Below are 25,259 nucleotides of genomic sequence, written 5' to 3'. Positions count from 1 at the left end.
TTTATACCCAATGGGCAGCTTAGCCTCCATGTGAGTCTCCTAGAAAGAGGATCAGGGGCTGTCTCTGACATAGTCTCTATTACAGACTTTTCGATCACTTCCCCCTGGTGGGACTAAGAGGAAGTGCACAGTCCTGATGGGACTGGGTGTGCAGGGGCAGGATTGGGGGTAGGGGCACCCCTTTTCTGAGTGGTAGGGGAGGGCAGTTAGGGGGAAGAGGAAGGGACAGAGGGGAATGATGGGGGGCAGAGAAAGGGAGTTATGACTGAGATGTAAAGTGAAAAACTAACCTAAGGAAAAAAAAAAGGAAAGAAAAGAGAAACCTGTGCTCTGCACCCCATGTTTTCCCTTCATATTTAGGGTTTAATTGAAACTCTAGGGTTGAACTGGGCTCTCTGAGGCTAAGGCTAAGTGCCCAGGTGTCAGGTTGAGCATTGCTTTTGAGTGTGTCTGTGTGGACGGTTCTGGATGAAACATTTGAACTGAGAGAGTAGAGCAGGCTGTCCTTTCTTCTGTGGTTGGGCATCATCCTGTTCATTAAGGACCAAACAGAAGAGAAACAGAGTAAGAAAGATTCTTGCTCTGCCTGAATATCTCATTCCAGAATAAAGAGGCAGTGTTCCTTTCCTGCTTCTTGACTAGAATTAATTCCGGACTCCTGGGTTCCCAGCTTGTTCACTGCTGTCTCTTTGGAGCCTCAGGCTCTGTAATTGCTCAAGCCAGATCCTGATTGTGAGCATATCATATGTCCTTCCATCTGCCTATTTTTCTACCTTTTGATCTATTTTATTCAAAGTCTGTCTGTCTTCATATCTGTCAGTCTTCCTTCCCGTCTGTCTTCCATGATGTAGTTTCTGTTTCTCTGGAGACCCTAGAGTAGTACAAACTCTCTCTGTGCTCCCACACAGAGATGTTGATTTTAAATATGCATGGGAAATCTTTTCTAGAAAATCACTAAATCAACAGTTTCTAAGAGAAGCTGAGGAAGTTTGACTAAGTTGGTAGTTTTTTTTTTTTTTTTTTAAATCAGAGAAAATGATTTAACATTTAAAATAGTCATATGGGTGTATGACAATATCAAATAAAATATATTGTTTAAGATAAGCCCATGAGGCACTATCCAATAAATATTCTCACCTAAGTAGAGTGGCCCAGTTCCTGCAGGTAACTGACTACCTACCTGCAGGCAGAACACCTGGTTGGGTGAGCAGATTCTTAACCCTTCTCTGAAATAGCCGTATGACCCAGGTTTGGCCATCTAAAGCCAGCCTCACATTATCTCAGCCTCTGGGACTGAGTCAGTTGGAGTGTTTCCTGGGATTTTAGTTGGTACATGAAGTAAAGTGCACTCATCCTCACTTTTCAAGATTGCTGGATATCAGCCATGATTTTTAGAGTAGTCCATGGACAGAAAACCAATCTAGGCAAGGAAGCATGGGAGAAAATGGAGCCAAACATGGAAAGAAATAGATATTCATTTTTGTAACACGGTCTGGAACTTATTTTGTAGACAAGTAGACCAGGCTGGCCTTGAACATATAATGATGTATTAGTCTGTGCTTTCCAAGATCTGGGGTTAAAGGCATGTGCCACATGAACTCTTGATGCCAGCAACTGAGGATTTGGACATGGATGTATCCAAAGTACATCTAGTTCCTGCCCTTTTTAATTTCACAAGGCCTTTATAATGTCCTTGTCTTTACTCCAAGTGAGTAGAGGCTCAGCCAGTTACAGCCCACAAAGCCACCAAATACAACTGATGCAAAAATAGATACAATTTTTTTTTCTCTAAACTGTTTTTTGGAAGCACACATTATTACGCTTTATAGATACTGTTCCGTGCAGTGACTCTGATTTCAGGACATTTACATTTTCTACGCCTGCTATCGCATTTTTGAGGCTGTTTCTGTAGCACATGAATAGGAGCAGTCCCAGTCTGGGGCCCTATAACACCTGTGCATACCATCACTTTCTCACACACAGCATGTTGAAAGGCTGGCTGGCTGTGTTGAGAACTGTCTTCCATGTGCTACAAGCTCCCTGTGACCAGGGAGCATTCCCCTCTCGTACGCCACCACCACCTTGTGCAATGACTGGAGTACCTTATTTAATTTTTTTTTTGAGTGAACAAGCACCTCAAAATTATTTTCAAAGCATCCGCATCAATGTCTGAAATTATTTCCTGGCATTTAAAGGAATTTTCTTGACCAGCTTTATCCTTTACCAGTGATGATATTTATCTGTGATTGTTTGCACACATAACAAACTGAAAGAACCTTTTTGATTTCTTCCAATAATGAAACCTCAGAGATGAGTGTCAATCTTCCCATTTTCCATACCTAAGATATAGAGATAGTCGGGCCATCCCTTTACTGGTGTTTCCAAACATACACAGATAATGTGAACCAAAAATCTTCCTTTAATCTTGGCTGCTACTTTCTCAGCTGCAATCTTACAAATGAATGAATAAACAAATAAATAAATAAACAGATAGATAGATAAGGGGCTGGACAGAGTAAATTAGTGAACTCTACATGAAGGTTGGAAACTAACACTCTAAAAACAGTGAGATTAAATCAACAGCCAATATTTACCCAAGTGCTTACAATTGTCCAGCCAAGATGGAGCACCTGCCTTGATGCTAACCAGCATTTAACTACTGGGTCTTAATTCCAGGAATTATTCTAGAATCTAAAGTCTGTGTTTGCATGATCTGTGCTTCTGTTTGGCTCCCTCCTGAGCTCCCCTTAGTCCTTGCCCGCCCATCCACCCAGTCAGAGTGCCTGGGGCAGGAGCAAACCACACCGCTGAGTCCATCTATTTCCTGCATGACAGCTTCGTCTCTTCCCACTCACTCCACCTGAGGCTGAACAATTGAGACCAGGTGTGCAGAGACGCAGACGAACAAGGACCGAAGCCAGGCCACCTGTCTCCTTAGGTGATGGAGGGAAAGATTTTTCTAGAAGGCTATACAACCTGCTATATATATACAACCTGCTGTTTCTGTTTAGTGTTGCCCTTACAACACTTGTTAAGGCCACTTGGTATTGGATACCAAATTAGGAGGTTAGGCTGATTCTCCCTCTCACTACAGTCATTAATTGCATAGAGTACTTCATCTAGGGTGGGGCCTTTTAAGATTTTCCTCATCTACATTGGCTTGGCAACTAGTGTCATTGTCCAGATCTTGTTTAGGCATTTACGCTGTCGAGATTTCATGGGTACAGCCTTCATGTCGTATATAGAAGACACGATCTTGCAGCAGATGTCTTGGCCCTCTGAATCTTACAAGTTTTCTGCTCTGTCTTCCTCTCTGTATGTAACCTGAGCCTAAGCTGTAGAGACTGTATTGTAGTTATATCAGTTGGGGTTGGACACAACCAGGGTTGATTGTTCTCTATATTTTGACTAGGTGTGGATTCCTGTAATGGTCCCTGCCCCACAAAGAAGCTTCTTGGCTGAAAAATGATATCTACATGTATTTGTATGTGTAAGGATATATATATATATATATGCAGAAGGCAGTTAGAAATTATACTGGTTTAGAATAATTGGCCAGTAGTCAATTTCCCTGTCCTTTCTAGCAACATATAGTTGGCTAGGTTTACACTACCAGGCACAAATTCCCTCCTATCAAGTAGGCCTTTTAGATGCCTATTGGTCATCCTAGACTTAAGTGGCACTACTGTAACACTGGGGGTATCTTGCATTTATGGTCATTGTTGTGGCTCATAAGCATCACATCTGGGTAGAACTAGAACTATTGTTTTTTTTTTTTTTTTTTTTTTTTTTTTTTTTTTTTTTTACCTTAGCAGTTTGCATAGCCTCTTCTAAGACTAGTCCTCGGGGAGGTAGCAAAGAATCTTCAGCAGCTAAACATGTGATAGTGAATTAATATCTAGAATATAGAAAGAACTCAAAAAGAAAGAGTTTAAAAAAAACCATAAAGCACAAATGAACCAATTAAAAATAGACTATCACTTAGCAAACTGAATTTAAGGCCTACTTCATCAGAATGTCTCAGATAAGAAAACAGCTGACAATACCTGTTTGTGAAGATGGATGAAAAGGGAAGCCATATTCACTGTTGGCTGAGTTGCAAAATGGAGCAGACACTGAAAATGAGTGTAGAGAATCAAAAAACTAAAAAGAGATCTACCTCAGACGCCACTCACTAATACTACTTGTTGGCAAACGTAAAAAGTCATGACATCCTACTCCACAGATACTTGCTCAGCCATGTTCATTGCTGCTCTATTCACAACAGCTAGGAAATGGTAACAACTTAATGTCCTTCAAGTAATGAATACATAACCAAAATGTGCTACATATCCAATGGAGGTCTACTTAGCTATAAGAAAAGAAAACCATGACATTTTCAGGTGAATGGATAGAACTAGTGAGTGAGGTAACCCAGACCCAGAAAGACAAACACCGCGTGCTCTTTCTCATCTGCAGTTCCTAATTCCAAACTCTCAGGTGTGAGTATATAACGTGAAGTAACCACGGAAACTATAATAGTGAGAAGGGACCATGGCATGGGTAAGGGAGGCTGTAGGGAGGGAGACTTATGATACAATACAGGTATGATAAAGGGGGAAATGGAGAAGGGTGGGGATAAGTTGGAAAGGGAGGAGGGAGGCCAAACACAGAGATAGAGGGAAGGAATACAGATGAATGACATTAAGCCTGTTTGAAGACATCACAAAAAGCTTACTACTGCTAACCTAAAATTACATAATGTATATGCACCTCTTACACACACACACACACACACACACACACACACACACACACACATATGCAATTATACCACTTGGATTGACAATGTACCCAAGCACCACAGACTTTTATCAAAATCCCAGCTTCAGACATAAGAAACCTCCTCCTTTAGAGATTTTGCTCAGGACGACCAAGAGACACCACACTCCCCTGCTAAAACACAGACAAACCACTGCAGGCTATTGTTAGTGCCCTTGATTGCCCCACACACCCAGATTTGAAGGTAGTCTCTATTGCTGAAGACACCATAAACTTCAACAGAGGACTTGGTGGAACCGAGCTAGATATGATCTGGGGAATCTAACCAGATATTTTTAAAACTCACTTGTGCTGCTGGTTATTACCTGCTACAAAATAAAAAATATGTGCTTTTGTGCTCTAAAATATTTTTAAAGCTGTTTGATACCAATTACCAAGGGAGAAAGAATTATTTGGACCTCTCCAAGGGCATAAGAGCTGTGGTAAATTGCTAGTTATTCTCCAGAGAGCTGGATTTTTGAATGTGTACTGTTACCCCAAAGTCCCGTTTGTCCTCACACCGTAAAACAACACATTTGCTATTTCACCGCAGGTTCTTTCTCCCTCTGCAGCTATGTGACCGCTGCCCTTTCGTTGGGGGCAAATTGTGAGAACCATTATCGGCAAACTCTTCATTCTTCATTTCAAAAGTAACTGTCTCTATTCACAGCCAGTTCAGGCTTCCTTGAATTAGAACTCTGCTGACAGTGGTTCATAATTTCATCTCACCACCTGCCCTGCCCTGCCCTGCCCAATTTTCTTTCCTTTCTTTTTGTTTCTTTCTTTCTTTTTTCTTCTTCAAGACAGTGTTTTTCTGTGTAGCCTTGGCTGTCCTGGACTCACTTTGTAGACCAGGCTGACCTCAAACTCAGAGATCCACCTGCCTCTGCCTCTCCAAGTGCTGGGATTACAGGCATGAGCCACTGTGCCCTGCCCACCCAATTTTCTTAACTAGGATTTGGTTTTAAAATGCTGCAGGATTACAGTGAGCATTCCTACTTTTGTAAGGAAAGACAATCTTTTCCTGGGTGGTTGTCACTGATTTTATTGGATTGCTATGTTCATTTCCAAAATTATTTATCATGTGCTGTACATACAAGTGACCACTCGGAAAACTTAGCAATTACTCTGATCACCGAGATACTTAAACTTTCATGTATTTACATGATATCAAAATGATTTCCATATTTAATAACCATGTGAACACACAATAAATGATAAAAGGAAAGAGTGTTCTTAGTAAAATGTCAAATGTAGCATAGGAGATGGGTTTTCCAATTTATTGTGTTTTATTGCCCATTTTATTATAGAAACTGAAAACTCAAAAACAGAGAAGGAAGTCTAGCACCTTTATCCCCACAGAGTCATTACAAAGATTTTTCTCAAAGTTGTTAATCAGTCTTTTATTTCTGTCATTTTAGAACAGATTTCCAATTTTATGTTATTTCCCTGTGTCAGTAAGAAAGAACATTTCAAATATGCAGTTATTTTTTTCAGGAAACCCTATGATATAGTTACTCAGAGTAAAATTAAACCTCTCATATTTACTTAAAAACATGCACCTGTTAAAAAAAATGTCCCTTTCACCTTGAGAACAGCTTTCCGTATTTGGTTGACTCAACTTGGGTAGTGGCTACCGGTCACAGACATTCTGCTCAGGGGCTTAAGGCTGACTTGACTTATGAAGGCGGGAGGAGAAAGAATCAAATGGTGATGACGGCATTCTAGCTAGCATCGTTGGCAATAGTAACCTTCATATGGGCGGGGCCGTCAACCAGAAAATGATTCCCGAATCTGCAAGGGAAGGTGGTGAGGACCTCAGTGGTTTGGAAGCTGATGACTGGAAGGTTTCTTCTTTGATGAGAAATTGACAAAGAACAAGACAAAGGTGTCTCCCAGCTTCACACTGCCGAACAGTCATGCTGCCATGATTAAAATAATCATACATGACTGAAAATACGGTGCTAGTATTTATTGGGACAATGACCGTCCTGGGTTAAGTAGGCCACATACATTTGCTATTGTTTAGCCTATACGAGTATAGAAGCTGGGTATTAGAGTTGACTTTATTTTAACAATACTCAAATTACATCTTCAAGAAGCCTAACAACTTGTACACAATCACACACAAGCAAATTTAGGATTAGAATGCTGGTATCTACTGAGATTTCATTATTGAAGAAAGAGTTGGGTGTTAGAGGTATTTCGGAGGAAAAAAAAAGTCAAATTATTTATACTTTTGGCAGTCAAGAAGGAAGGGAGATAAGCCTCGAAAATATTATTTTGTGTGTTTTGCTACTCAATGGGGGTAGGGTATCAGAGTTTAAATAAAACATGTTTGTATAAGAAAAACGAATGCTTGTTTCTTGCCTGGGTAGGTTGTAGACTGAACCTTAGGCCAATGTTCACAGCCAAGGTTAATGCCAAGACAGCAGCCTCCCTGGGTTCTGGACTGCATCTTCTGGCCTCTAAGGAAAGGAAGTCCTTATCGTGAATTATACTGCTTGCTTCAAACCCCAAAGGAAAATACCTGATCTAGATTTCATTAACCAAGGGAAAACAAGAGCAAAACAAAGAGTGTTAAAGGAACTCAGAAAATATGCAAATACAACCACAAATCTAGGTTAGAGTACCAGAATTGTCTCTCTTTTCAAATTATACTTTTCACTCATAAAGTGAGCTTTAGAAACTGAAGAATTTCCTCATATTGTAGCCATTAAATCTATCTTTGAAAATAAAAATAAAAAAATAAATACAAATACACTTTCTATAAAATGAGTTTTTTTGAAAACAGTATATCCTCTGCGCTCAGAAGACCTTTGATCTCAGCGTTGATTCCCATCTTTCTGCCTTTGGACTTATTTTTCAGGGCTGGGCATCAAGTCTGGAGCCTTATGTCTATACTCACTGAGTCACAGTGTGCTTTAGAACAATGAACATAAGATGAACAGTAAAAATGTAAAGGAAGCTGACAGTGGCAGGACAGGCTTCAAAAACAAAACAGAGCATACAGAATTAAGATCTTAATACTTCTAGTAACGTTAGTCACACGTAGATTGGACACAGTTACTTACCCGAACTAAACGTTAGATGTTGGAACGAGAGATTGTCTACTTGCATTGCACTTCCTTGTTATTAGCAATAAATTCTAAGGCCTCATGGAAAAAACAACAGCGTTTTTCCCCCTTAACATGGACGATCTGACAGTCTGACAGTGTCATACTAACAAAGTTTGTGTAGGAAAAACGAAAAGGCCTGTTGCTTAGCCGCAAAGCCCCAGAGTGAAGACTGTGCATATGGGTAAACAGATTACCCGGCAGCCCTTCCAGAGAACAGCAGAGGTGTACAGCTGCAGGCACCTGCCCTGATCACACCCATCTCTGCCTAATTAAACCCCACCCTTGTAAGTCACAGGCACTTACAGGCACCTGAGAATATTTAGTCATTTGAAGGACTGAATTGTTTCCACATCTAATGTATGCAGAGCTGTGATATGCAGCCAGGAAGTTGATGTTCTAACCTGTTTGAAGTACAGGTTTCCGTGCATGAGGGGTGGTGGGGTAACCTTGTCACATTCAAAACAGAGAACATTCTTGTTCTAAGTCACCCTTGGGCTGCAAAGCTTTCTCACTGTGTCTCCAAATGGGACAGGCAGAGCAACGCAATAACACAAAGGTGGCATCAAGGTGCTATCCTAGCATCGTAGGTGCGTGTCATGCTCTAGACACTACAGAGCAATACAAAAAGGAGCTAAGAAGCTGCAGTGTGCGTTCTCAAGGAAGCCACAATGTTGCGAAGGAGAGTGTTTATGATGCTGCCTGGAGAGAACATCACATTTACAGTGCAGTCAAAAAAAGAAATGCTTCTAAAGTGGCCTCTGGGGAATAAAGAAAAGAATTTCCAAGTCATTTATGGGAAGAGCAACAGGATATCAAGTTCATTATCCTAGGTGAGGATTTGGGAGTAATTAGCAGTTGCCCAGGTGTTAGAGGGAAATTGTGATACTAATGGCCATCATGGAAAGTAATTTCAGATGAAAGGAACAGAACTGCATGGGCAAAGTCATTCAAAATAACATGGCAACCACGTAGCTGTACAGCCGTGGCACAGAAGGCAACCTACATTAGGAACCACTATGTAGAAATTGAGTATGTGTTACTGTGTTCCTCTTTTATAATAAAATTTAAGGTATATTAATGTTGCTGAATTAAAATATACCCAATTAATGTATTATCCCTAGTTAGTAATTGTATCCAGACTATTTGAGTCCTTGATAATCATTTCATGGAGGAGGTCAATTTTATTCACTTGGTTTTTGTTTGTGAAGCACCATGTGGTGGTTGTATACTGACTCAGCATTGGTGAGTGCATGTGTGTACACAAGTGCACACACATATGTGTACACAGACATGTGGAGGTCAGAGGTCAGTGTTGGGTGTTTGCCTGGATTGTTCTTCAGCTTTTCTTTCTTTCTTTCTTTCTTTCTTTCTTTCTTTCTTTCTTTCTTTCTTTCTCACCTAATATCTCTACTCATCAAGCCAACTAAGGCTGGCTGGCCTGCCAACCAATCAACTTCAGAAATCCATGTGTGACTATACCCAAAGAGTGGATGTTGAGGTCAATGCATCATAACTGGCTTCTTATGTGGGTTCTGAGGGTGTGTGAATATAAGACCCTATTCTTCTTTGCAGGCACTTCTCTGTATAAACATGTGCTCTGCTCCCCAGTAAGGGGATTTTAAATGGATAACTACAATATTTTAAAACCAATTCTACCATCATGTAATATTTGTATTATGTATCAGTTTTTCTATCAGAAAGATGTAAAAATCACCTATACTCCCCAATTTTTAAATGAACTTGATAGAAAAAGGGTGTGATAACCAAGAAAGTATTTTGTTGTCTTTCCAGAAGAGATGACTATGTGTTCCTTTAATTATGACCTATTTTATATATTAAAGACTGAGCTAAAATAAATATTATATATTAATCACTGTGCTACCTTCAATTTATCTTCTGATTTATCATCAGAATACTGCAATGTAAAGTTGACCCTAGAGCTGGAAAGCCACAGGAAGCAAGACATCAGTTAACTTGTGTTTATTTTGCCCAAATGAAAACACACAGGTGGCAACTTTTTTTCAGGATAACAAGACAGAAGCAGAGGAAGGGAACAAGGAAGAATCCTGGGACACACTCATTCTGTCTCTAACACAAAGAGGCTAACAAAGATGTAAGTATAATAGGATAGGAAGATGTGTCTTTGTGTATCTTAACATTTTACATTTTTAAAATAACAGTGGTATAAGTGAGCTATGTTACTCCATGCCTCAATAGGCTAAAGCAAGAGGATCATAAGTTTTGGTCCAGTCTGTATAACATAGCAACACTCCAGCTCTAGAAAGTTTTACATGAATAAAACTACAAACGTTGGACTTTAAGGAAAAGAGAAACATAAACAGGAAATGGTGAAAGTCCCATCCATCTCTGCTTCATTCTCCTTTCCCTCTCTAAAAGTGACAACCAGCAGACCATTAGTGTGAATTGTATAATTGGAAGCAGTCTGCATAAGGACTGTTCTCAATCATGCTTGCCTGTCTTACCTAGAGACAAACCACTGTTCTTTGCCTCTCGTATTAGAATTCATGTAGCCTGCTTTTAAATTTAATACGAAAATCACAGTGTTTTCTTTATACATGCCAACCTTCTTTCTCAACAGTATACCTGTGAAAGCCATCTTGGCACCTGAATTCCTTTACTTCCTCTTTGTTGCTATGATGAATCAAGGCTATAACACCATTCTTTCTCCCACCCTTCTGCTGGTGAATCCTCAGGTGTCTTCCCATTTGTGTAGTTTGTAGTCACAGGTCATGAGCATTCTTGTCCACCCATATTGTCCACCACATACTGGACAGTAGCATCACTTGCTCTTAATGTAACTTGTACTTAGCTATTAAAAACAGTTTTTTTAATTGTTGCACTAATTTCTATTCCCACTAGTGTTCCTGAAAAGCCTTATAAACAAAAGTATCAGTCTATTGAAGTTTAGCCATTCCAGTGTATAATTAACAAAATATCATTGTTTGGCACAACAGCGGCCTCCTTCTGAACAGTGTTTGGGGGACTTAATGTTCTAGAAAATACAAAGTGGGGCCAAAATCCGGAATTTTTTTCAGAGTCTATAGGCACTACAACACAATATTATATGGCTATGAAACTCATAAAATTAGAGTCAAAAGTCAAAGTCTTACACATTGGCAGACCTCGAGGACACAGATGCTTAATGATGAAGAGACGAATGCCAAGGAGGTAGCTGCAGGCTGAAGGCGCTACTCTGCTCTGAAAGTGGTTAACCTTGCCTGTATACGCTTCTGGATCTGGAATCAACTAAAAGATATGCTGTTGGAGTTTCTATAGTAAATTTTCTTGATCAGATTATTTGAAGTAGGAAGATCTACCTTCGCAGTGAAGAGCGCGAATTCTGGGAGAGAGACAGCCCAGGATAAAAATGTGACAAAAGAAGGGAACTTTGATTTTGGGCTATGCACCCTCACTATCGCTGGCAAGTCCACCTATCCTGTTGCTGGAGGTTTCTTCACCGACACTAGGATAGTGGTTCTCAATCATCCTAATGCTATGATCCTTTAAGCATAAAACTGCTTTTTGTTGATGCTTCATAACTCTAGTTTTACTACTATTATGAATCATAATGTAAACATCTGTGTTTTCCGATGGTCTTAGGTGGCTCCTATGAAAGGGTTGTTGGACTCATGAAGGAGCTACAACCCACAGGTTGAGAACCGTTGTATTAGAACCATTTCCTTCAGGTTTCCGGGTTTCCGATGCAAACCGGAGATCTACGACTCTCTAGGAATCCTCTAGGCCTTCAGCGCCAGCTTGGGGCTGCTGAGACATTCAGCCTAATGATTTGAACAACTTCCAGAGTCTTGGCTTCTCCAACGTGAGATGGTTTGCTTACTGTGTAAGCCTACGCAAAGCCATGTAATCCTCCTTTAGCATATGTCCATCTTATTATTATGTTTTCCTAGAGACTTTTGACCAGTACACTAAGCAAGGTCAGTGACCACTAACGTCATGGAAATTTGTCATTCAAGCCTCTGCAATGTGAGTAGCAGTGGTTTCAATCTATCAAACACTTCCTTTCGCTTACATTTTTTCATCACCTGGCAAGTATCCATAGCATCAGATACCTAAAGCAATTGTAAGGCTGTGTGATCCAGATGATATGTGAAATACTGAGCAATGCATATTCATTTCCCTCTGCAGTTTATTGCTTGTCTATAAAATATGTATCAGACCATTTCTATGGGGAAAACTCAAATTAATACATGCAAAACTTTTAGAACATTGTCTGGCATGTAATACCAATAAATACTGATTGTCTTGTATTCCCTGTTCCCATCTCTTTCACACCAGTCACAAATTCTGATCAAAACCGAAGACAAATATAGCCTAAGTGGAAATGTCTTGTGGTTTAAATTTAAAATGTTTCTATATAACTGTGAAGGTTTAGCTGAAGATTTACACTTGGGGGCACTGAGAATCTTTGATATTTTATGGAGTTGGTCTATGATTAGACTTTACAATTGTCAATGCTGGGACTGTCACTTGCTTAAATTTGTAATCAAAACGACAGACAGGTTCTTGTGAACATTTCAGAAATTGTTGGAAATTCCGTTCTAATTGTAAGATACTTTCCAGATAATGATTTTAATAAAGCTCGGATCAGCAACTCATATCGCAATGTTAAAAATTAAACGTTTGAGCCCAGCACAATCCACCATGTGCTAAATAGATACCTGCTGAGGAATGACAGCAGGAAAATCCTAAAAGTCTTTGTTTTCCATAATTAGGTTATTATTCTTCTATAAGAGCAGAATCCTTTGTTTATACAGGAAAATCACTGCAATTCATAACATATATTAGCCTCATGTCAGGGCTGAGGTGTCTTTTACTACCACAGTGGCATGATGGCATGGGCATAGTGTACTCAGGACCAAGACTACAGTGAAGTTTCAGGATGTAAAGCGGGGTGGGGGGACCCCTTTCAGAAACCCCCGTGGATCTGTTACATACTGGGTTTGAATTTTTTTTTTTTTTGTAGCTATGTATTCATAAACCTGTCATGGTTGCCAGGTTTTTCACAATCCCTGTATTCAGTTGTGGTCTCCACAGGTTAGAAGCTGGAGTCTGAGCAGCCCAGCATAAACGCTTTGTTCCAGTGTCCTCTATAACCGATCGCTCAGGTGAAAGGTGGGACAATTTGAGAGGAAAACGTTAGGATCCACGTGACTGTGGCATAGAAGGAGAGAGCCAAGCAGGATTCGGTGAGGCCAGAAAGGAAGTCTATGGGGAAAAAAGCAAGCCTACAGAATCGAACTTTCTGATACTTGGGGTAAAGAGGGGCTTATGTCATCCCAATGTGGCCCGCCCGATGCTAGAAAGAGTGTACCTATTTCTTGCCTTCTTTCCCAAGGAGAGGAAAACGAATGTGACTTGGTGAATAGAGCTAACAAAATACTCGGTAAACAACGGGCTTAAGAATGAGCTACTGCGACTCTAAGCTGAACGGAGGAGATGGATGGAGCCCACGCGAACATTGGTGAGTGTGGAGAGGTGATCTACACTGTGGATCCATACGGTGACCCACACTGCGGGTCAGGGATGGTTTTAGACTTCAGCAGACAGATCCGGCCGTCTGCTTAGACAAGGAAGAGATGGCTAAGGACCATCTTCCGCTTTCTCCACATGCGTACTTTTCCGGGAGCTCATCCTTCCAGGAGAAGGGGAAAGTATGCGCCGGTTTTGCATAAACTTGATATAGTACAGAAAAGCCTTGAGTGAATCAGTTTACCTGGATCTGAACGACCCTTTAAAAACACCTCAGAATAGTGTCTGGCACAGAGGAAAGCCCTGGTCTCATGAATTTCAGAAGAACTCTGATTACAGAATATTAAAAAAAAAAAAAAAAAAGCTCCTTTAGAAAGATTCTAGGAGACAAATGTTAATTGGTTTGAGCACATCGCCTTTCTGCCATCAGGCAAAATGGGGGCTAAAATTTATAAAAATAAGTAAACATATCTTGAACACATGTCTAAAAATATGGTGTAAGATATGTTTTCCTGTTTGTTGTGAGTAAACTCCTTCCTGATAACAATTGTTATCAGCTTATTTTGACCACAAAATTACTTGGGTGTGTGGATGATACAAGGAATAGCTGAAACCCGTCTTAAAGAAGGTAAGTCAAGCTGCCTGAGGTAGCTAGCCGGTAGAGTCCTGCGCTGGAAGCAGGGCCTGGACCCAGACCAATGACTCGGTGTAATGGACATTTGCAAGTAAAGATGTGTGGATCAAAAGACATACTGTGTGATATCATGGCACACCACAGCTTCCACAGAGAGTTTTTTTTTCTTTTCTAAAAATTTTAATTGTCATTTTTATTTTGGTGGGAAGGTTGCAAAGGCAGAGGGTAGATATTAAGGGATGGGGAGATGAGCGGAACTGGAGTTCATGATGTGAAACTTACATTAAAAAAAAGTTAAAAGAAAATCCCCAGCACCCAAGAAAAGGCTTGGCTCAGTGCTGGTGCTATAACCTCAGCAGAGGGTGCAGAGACAGCAGAGGGTGCAGAGACAGGTAGCTCACTGGCCCAGTAAAATTACAGGTTCAGGAAGATAATCATGCTCTAAATATGAAAAGTCAAATGAAAAGCAGCTGTTTAAGAACCCCCTTAGCTTACAAAAGTTATTTTCACTTTGACTAAGTAATCCTATGTTTCAAGCTTTTGCTTTCATTTTTTGTTTGTTTGTTTGTTTTGTTTTTGAGGCAGGGTTTTTCTGTGTAGATTTAGCTGTCCTGGACTTGCTTTTTATTTTTTATTTTTTGGTAGGCCAGGCTGGCCTCAAACTCACAGGACCCACCACTTTCTTTAGTGTTTTGAAGAGATGTGAATTCAAATGGTCAGCCACTGATTTAAACACCTTATTTATTTTTTATTTATTTCGTGTGTGTGTGTGTGTGTGTGTGTGTGTGTGTGTGTGTTATGTGTGTGCATGTATTTGTGATGGGGTGAGGAGTGTGTGGACTGATGTCCGGCGTCTTCCATGACCTATCTCCGCCTCAGCTTTTGACACAGGTGTCCTCAACATGCACCAACAATCGATGGTCAAAATTACCTGGCTTCATTGAGACACAGACTGTTTTTACACTCAGATGTTACTTCTTGTGTTTTACCAAAATAGAAACAAAACCAACCAACCAAACAAACAAAACAAAACAAACAAACAAACAAAACACAGGAGAAGATTACATCTGCATAAGTATTGCACTATTTTCTAAGAAACCAAATATCCCACCTTTGAAAAACACTCATCTAGGCACAGCAAACATAGGGAAGATTGTACTAAAAAGACATGTACAAAGTGTCAGATAACCTAAAAGTCTAACGTCAAAAAATTCTAGGTTTCAAAATATTTGTGATTTCTAATGAAACAACTAGAACCTTTAGAAAAAATGTGAGTCCTGAAAGGCTGTCTGCGCACACTCCAGTGGTAGCTAGGTAACCCTCGCCTCCATCACCTTACTGCTGTCTCCGTGGGGCCCTTTCATGATTCATAATGTTTCCATACAGGTTTACCTCCTGCTTTCCAAAGAGATGGGGAATAATAGGAGTGTTTTGTCGTTTGTGCAATTGAGTGTGTCTGCCAGTAGATGGCGGTAATACGTTGGATGCTGCCAGATTTTTTTTTTTTTTTTTTTTTTTTTTCTCTTCCAGGGCCGTTTTCTGATGTATGTTGGGTACCATAGAGTGAATCTCAGAACAGGAAGCGGAGGCATAAGCAGAGAGGATTCTGGAAAGGTCTCTTTGTTTTCATGTCCACAGAGAAAGCAAGAAAAAAAAAATTGAATTTGATTTGCAAATCCCTGTGGCCCAAATCTGAAGAACTGCAGGGGGTGGCACGGTCCATTCTAACCATCTTGGATGCTGGCCTTTGTTAAGCTGTGTGATTCCTAAGGCTCTCTATCAGGTAAGCTGACAAAACATTTAATTATTTGCACCCTAGAATCTAGCCGCCAGGTCATCTTCTCATTTTAAAATCCTCTTCATGCTGCCATTTTTTTTTAAGCCTAATGTTTAAATGTAAATTATAAGGACTGTAGGCATTATTTGATTTGTAAACTGCTTACTATTCCTCTGCCTTTCAAAGAAAACAGGGCTTCTGTCTGGAAATGGTGACTTACAATTCGGACTAGGGATTAAGGAGTGTGTGTCTGTGAGACAAGCAGATGTTTGTGGTTCATTGTATTGGGAGAACATCTGTTTTGTTACACTTAATGCCAACCTACGGGATTTCATGAGAGCACCGCCTAGTTGGCACATTTAAATCATAAATGTGTAGTGAAATTTGAACTGCCTTTTCTGTGCTTTAGTTTTTTGTTTTGTTTTGTTTTGTTTTTTATGTAGCAGCACGGGAGAGGCCACGTATCTAGGCAGTAAGAACAATATAGAGGTCTTTGGCTATTTAGACATTATCATTTTTCTTCGAAATCTGACGAGAGGGAAACAGATCACCAATAGTAGCATTAAAACACATATGACTGCTAAAAATGCAATGAGCCAAGGATTCCTGTCTGTTCCATAACCTCCTATTTTGTCATCTCTTACTATCACATAAGCTTGATAGATGTTTTATTTTCTTCCTGGAACATTTCATGGCTGGTTTTTATTAGTAGTTCTGTTACAACCAATCTCCAGGAAAACACACTTGAGATCAAATGAGAATAATTTACATTGTGTAGAGTCTGTGGTTGTCAGTAGAATATCTCACACCCTTCTCATAGTGTTTCATTCAGTTAGCAATCACACCATTACCACATTAGCAGAAAACCTACAGGCAAAGCATTATATAGACATGTGTGTGTGTGTGTGTGTGTGTGTGTGTGCGTGTACACACAATGGATAGTGCAATGTTCCTTGTGAGGACAAAGATAAAGGCATTAGTACTGGTGAGAATCTGCATGGAAAGATTTCATCCAACCCATTCTGAACAGTGTGTGCTCTGTGAGAAATAAAGAACTGTGATTTCAACCCAAGCTTTGGTCACTACTAGACAAAGGGCCTAAAAAACACACCTTGGGGTACCTGAAGTATATTTTCTCATCGTGTGGCGAACAAGCCAGGGGATCTCACTCAGTAAATTACGTTGGGTGGCAATCATACTCCCCATTAAGACATTTCAAAACAGTGTCTGCCTCAGAGCAAAGCCCGGGTCTTGTGTATTCCAGAAGAACTCCGACTATAGGACATAAAGAAAAGTGTTCCCTCGGCAAGGGTTTTTCAGAAACAAATGCTAATTGGCTCAGACGTATTATTGCAGTACACACCATGCCTGCAGGTGACCAGATTCGAGTAACTTTGTTCTGTGTGAACGCCAGAGCTGGTTGATTAGACTGGTTTACATTTATGAATGGATATTATATTTGGATCCGGTTATTACCTTCTTTTGCTTTTAAAGTTCTGCTTTTAAAGTTGCAATTTCCTTAGCATAGATGCTCATTTCTCTTAGGTGCTCTGCTCACCTCTCTTAGTCACTCTCCTACACATGCGGTCATAATGTGAAAAGCCAGTGTGCCCACAAGTCTTCGCCTCGCAAAACATGCCCTCTGAAGTCTTCAGGAAAGAAATGTTTTGATTCCATGCCATCTAGAACAAATTCGAGCCTTTCACTCTTTATAAAAATGTAGTGGTGGTTTCATCTGTCAGCCACAGATCTTAATTGTGTTCGTGTAGTAGTTTTGACTCTGCACTGGAAATGGGGACATGGTTCAGGTTCTGTTGCTGAAGAGCTTTGTAGGCTCCCAAAGGACACTGATGACCACAGAGGTATGATCTCCTGGCCTGGGCAGTGGAGTCAAAGTCCAACAACAATTCGTTTAGACTTCTTCCTGTTGATTTCTGAGCTCAGCTATATGGAAGACATCCCCGGCTTTCCTGACTCCTCTGTGACAACAAGTGGCTTAGTGGGCATGAAGGTAGAGAAACAGAGAAGTAGAGACATTTTCACCGTCTTTGGCCAGTTCCTCCTTTGGTAGAAACACCAAGGGGTAAATGGAGAAGTGGTACAGAGGTTGGCAGGCAGAAGCAGCTCCACTGTTTCCTAACAAAGTAATTTAACTTCTGGAGCCTCTAGCACACTGTCCAAAAACACAATGGTATGCCTACTTAGAAAACAGTGGGAATGAAACAGTTTCTGTTCAGGGCTTCCTGTGGATGCTAGGACGTGATTGTCACCCCCTTCCCCTCTCATCTGCCACCCCAACGCCCACAGAAAGGAACAGGTATCGTTGCTATTATTAGTGCCAGTGATGAAATACCTTTTACCGAAACAGGAAGGGGGCGGGGCGAAACCGACTAGGAATTCTGTAGCTTAACAGTAGGTAAGTGTCATCTGGGAAGAGGGCCCTGGCTGAACATCAGCACGACAAATGTGTTACCCATGACAGTATCAGTGAGTGGTGACATCGTAGACACCCTCTGGGGAGCTCACGGAACTTCCAGGAGATGGTTCTTCCTGTCCAATGATGCTATTATGGACTGCACTGTGTTTATTTGTTTTCTTGTTTGCTTCCCTTTTCTTTTTAGCAAAATCAAAGCCCGGGGTTTATCATTATTTTATTTTACCTTGATAGGGCTTGTTTTTCAGACAAAAGACCTCTGGGAGGACTCACAGAGGCATTGTATGTTTCATGAGAAATCACATTTTTTTAAAAATGTAATTTCTATCACACAATGATAATCAGATTACAGCACCTAAACCCCAGAAATATCCTGGCTCTAATGAGTCACAAACTCTCTGGGCTTACACCCTGTTGAGTGTATCGTTAAAGGTGAGAAAGCAAAATGTGCCTGATGAAATTGTTGTCATGCTACAAAGGTCCTGCTTCTCCCCAAAGACTCTCCAAGTGCGGGTTCGTGCTCCTGGCAGCTGCATGTCACCAGGATCTCTGGGAGCCAGAGCTGGGGTGACCTTTCAGCACCCCAGGCCTCCTAATCTTTTCCTTCAACCACCCTGGGCCTCTTTAAACTGACTCCAGTAACTGTGCTGTCAGCTTCATCTTCATGGCAGCCAGGATGACTTAATGGACTCAGGATAGCTCAGAGCTGAGCACAGGAGAGGCTTAGCAACTGGAGGGTAAGATTTCTCAGCAGGATAGGCACTGAGCTTGGAATCTGTTGCTAGTCATTTCTCTTGGTTCCAGCTTCCTCCCAGCTCCTGTGGGTCCTTAATTGCGGGGTGAAGTTTATCTGAAACCATCTGTAAATGAAAGTAAGTAGTGACATTTTTTTTTTTCCAACAAGGAATGAGTGTATGATGAGATAGTGACGGACGTTTCTTCCCTTGAATGGCTATGCACACTGCTATTTCTTGTCTTTTCATGCACAGAAACTTTGTGAACTTACTTTGTGACAATGTCTCGCTTGTCATCTAAAATATATTATTCATTCCTGCACTTACATAATTGGCTGTTTTATTCATTTTACAAAGCAATGAGGGTCAGTTGCTCACCTGCTCGTGAAATATAATTTAAGTCAGAAACAGTTCATTTTGGCACTTTTAGGGTTTATTTTGTTAATTTTGATTCAAATTGGTTTTTACCTGCATTTGGATGTTTCCCCATGAATAATTTGCACAGCCAAATAGTTTGAAACAGGACATCTGAATTCCTGTGTGTTTTGGTGTTCAGAAATTGTGGGAAGAAGACTCAGACCTGTTCTTACTGCGTCTTGCACCCCTGTTGGATCTGGAGGCAACTTTCAACTTTCGTAGCTCACCTTTACCTGACAATATGTTTTGCTTTGGGATAAAGCTAGCAATTCTTTGGTTGCACTTTAATGTGGTGTAACAAATGGTAGCCACCAAGCAAAATAATACTGACCTTCACTTTGTTAACTGGGTGGCAAGACAAAGAAATGCTTTGCTCTATGAACTACCACATCTACTATGGCTCTCTGGGCCTCTGAAATTTGATTTTTTTTTTACCTGAATATATAATTAACCTCAGTAGAATTTTCTAAAGTTAATTTAGAAATTTGATTTAATTAAAAGTCATCTACTTAACTAGGCATGTAAATTTCAATGTGTCAACTATTGATATATTATTTTTTTAGGTCCCCGTTTCTTTCACTTTAGATTTGAAATTGAAGAAGTTTATAGATGGGGTGGATGGAAAAGGAAGTTCCCCTTTTCTGAGGGAAAGGGGAGGGGAAGAGGGGGAGAGTGGAACTGAGAGGGAGAAAGGATGTAAAGTGAATAAAAAACAGAACATTTATAGAAAAACTATTGTCCAAAACATATGAATGAAGAGCAATTACAAAGAAAATGTCGAACTGGTATCTTTAATGATTGCCAAAGTTCAAAAATCCCTTTACCTGTTTGTGTTAATTCTGTAATAATTGAATTAGACTTTCATCCTTTTTGAGATTGCATACAGGAAGCCCTCCATGTGACCATGCTCCATGCTAGAGCAAAGTAAGAGAAATGATAGTCCCTACATTATTAAAGAGTGATTTAATATTGTTTTAGTCAGAAGGTGAATTCAAAGATGGGATTTCACTCTTTAAATAACTTTGGCCATTTTCTGTCAAGAAGTTCCCTTTGGAGAATTTTAATCTCCTGGAAGTCAGAATATACTTTATTCTTGAGTTATGCAGAACATTTTGTACTTATACCTCCACATGAGTTTGAGATGGGGTAATTAATTAAGTCGTAATTCTGATTACTAAATAGCATTGTGGCTGGCATGATCTCACATAAGGTTTAACAGTTTGAGAGCTGGCCACTTGTTTTTAGTTTTTGTGACTTCTAGCTCTCTGTGTGTGACATTTACTCTTATGAAACTTGTGTCTAACTTAAAATGTTCCAAAGTATTCTAGGAATCTTCTTTTCATTGAAGCTAGGGTGCAAATGACCTTTAAAAAATGAACCCAAAAGGAAAGGAACCCAAACTTCTGTATGGACAAAGCGAGTCTGAGGAATGAGTGAAGCTGTTCATGCTAAAGCTAAGGAACCAGGAAGTTCATGTCAAGCCATTATAAAACAAGAGAGTTTATTCCTGGGTAGGGGACTGCTGGATAGTGTAGTTTCTTTGAAAAGTCAAAAATTCCAGTCTTCTTCTTCTTCTTCTTCTTCTTCTTCTTCTTCTTCTTCTTCTTCTTCTTCTTCTTCTTCTTCTTCTTCTTCTTCTTCTTCCTTCTTCTTCTTCTCCTCTTCCTCCTCCTCCTCCTCCTTCTTTTTCTTCTTCTTCTTCCTTCCTCTCCTTCATCTCCTTTTTTTTGTTTTTTGAGACAGGGTTTCTTTGTGTACCCCCATCTGTCCTGGAACACAATTTGTAGATCAGGCTGGCCTTGAACAAAGATCCTCCTGCTTCTGCTTCCCAAGTGCTGGGATCACAGGCATGCAATTTCTCTGCAAATTCCTCTTTTAATATCCGGTATCATCTTCAATTTACTTATGATAAGGGAGTCACCAGTAAAAAACACCTACAGGAAGAATCTGGTCATTGTATTGGTTGTCCCTTCCCCCAATCCAACCAGTGTTTTTGTCAGAGACAAAACAAACCTGATGGAGTAGCAACCACTTGACCATATGTGGAAGAAATGCGCTGTTGACACTCAAATTCTTTATGGGCAGCTCCAGCCACCGCCTACTGCCCACTGCTGCTTCATAGCTTTTCTTTCAATTTCCTCCTGGGATTCTGCTTTTCCTGCTGATATTTACATTACCATGGCACTTTAATTAGACTCCCAGCCACCTTGTTTCCCTCTGTTCTGTTAATGTTTCCTTTGCAGTTAACATCTTTGCCCCTGGCCAGCAACTTGGTGCCATGTAATAAACCTGTTTCTACTCTGTGCTAAAGCTACTGAGATATCTTTTTTTTATTTTAATTTTTTTTCTTCACAATTTATTCATTATATATCCTGATTAACTCCGATGACTGCTCTCTGATCACTCGCCTCTGAGGATGCAGCCTTGCCAGGCCACGAAGGAAGAGATATATCTTTTAAAGTTCTCTATATAGGGAATGCATTCACCTTTTAGCTGTGAATTTTACAATGTCACTGATAGTTTGTTTACATGTCCTGAATCCTATGCATTGACAAAATCCTAGAAGTAGTTTTAGTGTGATAGTAATTATTTAGTTAGTTAATATGTTAGTAACTGTTTAGATAAGGTAAACTCCTCCCATGGGTCTTTGTGCATATATGCATGTGTGTGTGCATGTGTGTCTTACTAGAGCTTGAATCTAGTGCCTACCCACACGATAAGCATGTGCTTTACCTCTCAGCTCCAGCCCAGCCCAGGAAATTCTTCTGTTCTTCTGTACCATCAGCTCCCAACAGCTGCACTAGGTTCCGCCATCAATCTTTACATATTTATACCAAAAAATTGATATAAATTAAATCAGAATTACAGGAAAATGCAAAACTAGGATTCATAATTGTTTTGTATGCTCTCACACAATCTAGATAATACTAGAATACAGAACAAGTATTCAGAATGAGAACGCCAGTAAGTGAAGAGCTAGAAAGAAAAAGAAAAAGAAAGAAGTATGGATTTGCAAAACCTTCTTAGTCTAAATGCCAACAACAGCAACAAGTATTTGGAAGGAAAAAGATACAGAAGTATGCTGGGGCCAGGAGCTCACTCATTCCAGCCCACAGCTGGGACTACACCTGCTGAGGAGCTGGAAGAGCAATGGTTACGTCTCCGTTGGCCAATCTGAATGGTTTCCCTGGGGTTGAGTCTAGGTTTCAAAGCATGTTTAAAATCCCAGTAAACATTTTTAAAATATGCAGCCAGGTTTTAGCATCAGCTGACTAAAAGAAGGCAGAGAAAATTAAGTAAAGCTAAGAAACTGTGGCTTGAGAGAAGTCACAGCAAGCTGAAAGCCATGACTTTCAAAACAATTTTGAGATGCTAATGACTGGGTATGTGTTACATAAAGACATTAGAGATAGCTAACAACAAACAATGCTTTTATTTCCATTTCCATAAAGAAAATAATGGGGAAAAAACCAAGCTCCTATTGATTTTAGGTAGGTAACTTTTTATCCTTACTGCTGATAGTTGACCTAACATAAGTGCTGGTTGTTGAGTATTGTGAAGTAGCCAAATGGACAGTTGTACTCCCTGGATAGTACACACCAGTAAACTTCAACTCAATTGACCACAGATTCCCCAGCCAGCCTCATTATTCTGTACTTTATGAAATGCTGTCTTGATAATTAAATAATCAAAAAGGAATGCATTTATTGACCACTTTTAAAATATCCAGGTCATCCAGCTCTTTGATTTCCAATATTTTGAAATGGTATGTTTAGAAGTCAGGTTCTGTAGAACAGCAAAGTAAGTTAAAGCCCAAACACTTTGTTAAAGGTATTTTTCAGAGAGTGGTGTTTCTCAGAAGGAAGTGAAAGAACCTAATCGCTAAGTGGGTTAATAATTAAATGCTTTTCTAAAAAGGTATTCCATTCTTCAGGTGAGTCAGCTTTTTCAGCTTTTTAAAGAGACACTTCCTGGTTAACACCTGATGTGCTTCTCTGGGTTGGTTTGTCACAGTACTCTCTGAGATGGACAGCAGTGCCCTCTGCCCTGGGAAGCAGCTTATACCCTGGTCTTCCCCGTACTGGCCTCCTCATCATTCAACACTACCACTCAACTGGGCCTCACACCCGGCCTCTGCCACTCTGTTGGTCAAGTTAGTAAAGTGGTCAGTACATGGAGGAGGTCTGCTGAATCTTAGACTGAGAACATCTATATTTTGAAGCAGGTAGTTTTTTCGGCGAGAAGCACAAGGAATGCATTATCATGTTCAAAGTCAGATACATGATGAAGGTGTGTGTGCCAGGACTTGATTTCATACACTGGGACCAGACTACTTACTTTAAAAGGTGCATCTATTACATATACAAAATAGTAGGGTAACCAACAGTGAAAATATAAACAGTAAGTCAGTAATGGATCAGTAATAATGAAAGACCAAAGAAGGGCCACCTGAACTGGACAGTGTATAAAATAAATTTATTGATGATTTAACATTCTCCTCTACCAATATGGTGTCTGCCATAAAAACAAATTTGATTTGGGTGTGGGGAGCGTTTCAACTTCCTGTTGAATATCACTTGCATATTTTGAAAAAGAAAGTGTAATGTTCAGGGGTCAATGGAAAGTGGCAGAGTATATAGAGATCATGATGTGGATATTTACACAAATTAACATAAAAGATCTATATAAAGATATAGTACCAAAAACCAACCAACCAACAACAACAAAAAAAAAACAAAAACAAAAAAAAAAACCTCAGGACCTCAAAGTTATCTTAAGTCATCGTAACAATATGCATTTCTTTACATGCACAGTAATGGTGCTGGACTCAGACCAACAGAAGATAAATCTAATAAAAAAGAGAAAGACATTTCTGAACAGCCAGCATCACACAAAGCTACCAGGGAAGCTTTATGCACAAAGGAATTCTTTCTGATGATTTTTCTTAATTTCTTTCTGGTGAAAAACCCCGAACACTAAATATTTAAGACACAGGAAGGGGTGCTCGATGTGGGAACTTTCTGTTCTTTCCCATCAATTTTTCTACAAACCTGAAATAGCTCGAAGACAGGACCTATGCATTTTTAAAATGTGGAGTAGGGGCGGGCACTTGAAGAATGACTGCAGTGTTCCATTCAGAATTGGGATGCTGAATCACCCACATCCTTGCTGAGATACCTGGACGCGTGTAAAATATCTACCTTGACGTCTACCCTTTTGAGGTTTTCCCTTCTGCTTCCTGCCTGCTCCAGACAGCTCCTTATCTACTGGACTCTTTGTCTTCAGAAGGGTGAAGACAGGGAGACCCTGCTAATGTCCTTGGCTCTCAGGAGCACTTGGCCACTGTAAGTCCTATCTAAGACAAAAATCTCACTTACCTGTGGCACAGAGGCTCTTCTTTGGCTGCAAAAGAATTGTGCAGTGGCCAGCATCCCTCCTAGCTATGTGCGGAGCTCTTCTGCAGTAAGTGGCATCACCCACACCTAAATCAGGCCAGTGCGCACAGCCTCTGCTCTATTTTAGTGCCACTGCTCTGCTCAGTGGCAAGGGGGAAGAATGCGGATTCTCGTGGTCCTGAATTCAGATCCTTGTAAAGATATGCCCTTTCTACACTTTCTTTGCTTCAAAAGGTTATCTTTTGAGGAGTTTTAACCAAGTAATTATCAATATTTCACTGCAAACACTTAGTGTCTGGTAGATTGTTTTGTTTTATTTTTTAAAAAAGAACCTGTCATTTGCATAGAGTTCCTCAGAAGAGGATTTGATAAAGTAATTTTAAGAAAAACCATATATGTAGTATTCAATACTGTACATAGACAGATATTCTATATCT

At 40.1% G+C, this 25,259-nt stretch overlaps 1 protein-coding gene and 1 long non-coding RNA gene across 8 annotated transcripts in view; one reads left to right on the top strand and one right to left on the bottom strand.

Moving 5' to 3' along the window:
• Positions 1 to 15,604: 15,604 nt before the first annotated feature.
• Scn3a (sodium voltage-gated channel alpha subunit 3) overlaps positions 15,605 to 25,259 on the top strand; it is a 115,309-nt gene continuing 105,654 nt past the window's right edge. For all 7 annotated transcript variants that reach the window (XM_060390311.1, XM_060390313.1, XM_060390312.1 and 4 more), the window contains exon 1: positions 15,605 to 15,847. The gene's annotated coding sequence lies outside the window, so the exon portion shown is untranslated. The remainder of the gene's footprint in view (positions 15,848 to 25,259) is intronic.
• On the bottom strand, positions 19,009 to 24,906 carry LOC132655914 (uncharacterized). The gene is made up of 3 exons (XR_009593867.1): positions 24,805 to 24,906; positions 22,160 to 22,244; positions 19,009 to 19,135 (listed from the first exon to the last, which is right to left on the bottom strand). It is a non-coding gene; the product is annotated as an uncharacterized LOC132655914 (long non-coding RNA).

This window comes from Meriones unguiculatus, chromosome 8 (genome assembly GCF_030254825.1).
Source record: "Meriones unguiculatus strain TT.TT164.6M chromosome 8, Bangor_MerUng_6.1, whole genome shotgun sequence".
NCBI lineage: Eukaryota > Metazoa > Chordata > Mammalia > Rodentia > Muridae > Meriones > Meriones unguiculatus.
Note: the sequence above shows the minus strand (reverse complement) of the source record. Positions and strands in the feature narration are given on the sequence as shown.